This window comes from Nylanderia fulva, unplaced genomic scaffold (assembly GCF_048542155.1).
Source record: "Nylanderia fulva isolate GAGA-0341 unplaced genomic scaffold, ASM4854215v1 Scaffold563, whole genome shotgun sequence".
In the NCBI taxonomy this organism is placed as follows: domain Eukaryota; kingdom Metazoa; phylum Arthropoda; class Insecta; order Hymenoptera; family Formicidae; genus Nylanderia; species Nylanderia fulva.
The window spans coordinates 5575-7432 of NW_028190658.1; positions in this window are offsets into that span (position 1 = coordinate 5575).

Here is a 1858-nt window from a genome sequence, read left to right on the forward strand (position 1 = left end):
CGATTTCATAGTCATAATTTTGCAAAAATAAGGCCCACCGTGAAATCCGCGGATTAACATCTTTTTTATTGAGAGTTAAACGGAAACTATCGCAATCCGTAACAATCCTAAATTTCCGTCCAGCAAGATATATATGGAATCTCTTAAGCGCGTATACAACCGCGAGGCACTCGAGTTCGAAGCTGTGATACTTCGACTCGACAGGTGTGGTTCGCTGGCTCCAAAAAAAAATCGGACGCCACAGATTGTCGCTCTGTCTCTGGAGCAGTATACCGCCGAACCCGCTAGCACTGGCGTCGCAGTGCAACTCAGTCTCCGCTTGGGGTGCATAGATTGCCAGCACCGGCTTACTCGATAAATGCCGTTTAAGTGTCTCGAACGCCGCATTCTCGAGAGAGTCGAATTTAAAGATCGCATTCTTTCTTATGGAATCGTACAATGGTTTCGCTATAAGAGAGAAATCGGGTATAAACCGGCGAAAATAACTAGCCAGTCCGACAAAACGCTGTACGTCCTTGGCGTTTCGCGGCACCGGGTAATCCACAACAGAAGCAATATTTTCGTCGCTCGGCCGGATACCGTGCCGGCTCACACAATAACCTAAATATTTAATATCGGTCTGAACAAAATAACACTTGTCGAGTTTAAATTTCAAATGATTCCTACCAGCGATCTCAAACACTCTAGACAAAATTTCAACGTGCTCATCCACATCTTTTGTCGCTATTAGCAGATCATCCAAATAAACTATTATTTTATTCTCGCGGATCAACGAATCAAAAACCGCGTGTATGTAGCGCTGAAAAACTCTCGGAGCATTTGCCAGCCCGAATGGCATTCGCAAATATTCGAATTGCCCGAGAGGTGTCACAAACGAGGTATATTTCACGGACATTTCATGCATTTTCACATGATGAAAACCGTCTTTAAGGTCGAGAATCGTGAAATATACCTTGCCCTGTAGGCGATCGATATTATCATCGATTAACTCCGTTGGAAAGTTATCCCGCACGGTGATTTTATTAAGTTCCCGATAATCTATACATAATCGACAACCGCCGTCCTTTTTTCTAACCAGAACAATTGGACTCGCGTACGGAGAATTACTCGGGCGTATCACCGCTCTACTCATTAAATCGTCCAAGATCTCACGCAGCACTTCTTTATCGGCATATGACAATCGACGCGGCCGCGAGCTTATAGGCTGTTCATGTTTAAGCGCAATTATCATTCTCACATTAGACGCATCTTCCTCTACTCGCATTTTTTCAAGATAACAAGATATATATATTTCTTTGATTCGCGCCGACACATCCTCACCGATCGCCGGATTAACTCTTAACTCATCACACGAGTGAACAGCATTGTTATCGTAGTCAATGTGCATTAATGCGTTAATTGCGCGTGTCTCTTCGGCGCTCGCGATTTTAAGTGTTTCACCGAACGTGACGTGTAATTGCGAACAGTTCAGAAAATCTCGTCCAAGGAGAACATCGAATTCCATTGTACCATCCGGTACTACATAAAATCTTATCTCGACCTGCACGCCGCCAACCGTCAACTGTCCGAGAAAGGTACCGTTAATTTCTAATCGCGATCCGTTGATACCGCAAAAAGATCGCTCGCTTACATTAGAAAAATGTGGTTCACACGGTATCACACTGCTTCGTACAAGACTAATCGGCGAACCCGAATCAATCATTGCTTCCACTACGTACAAACATTTTTCTTTTGCGTTCAAAGGTGTAATTTTAACGCGCATCATGTAAGGCCTCGGAAGATCTACCGGATGTACTACGCCAGTCGTGGCGGCGCGCGCCAAGTCTCTTGCCGCCTCCGACGTCGCGACCTGTTTCCG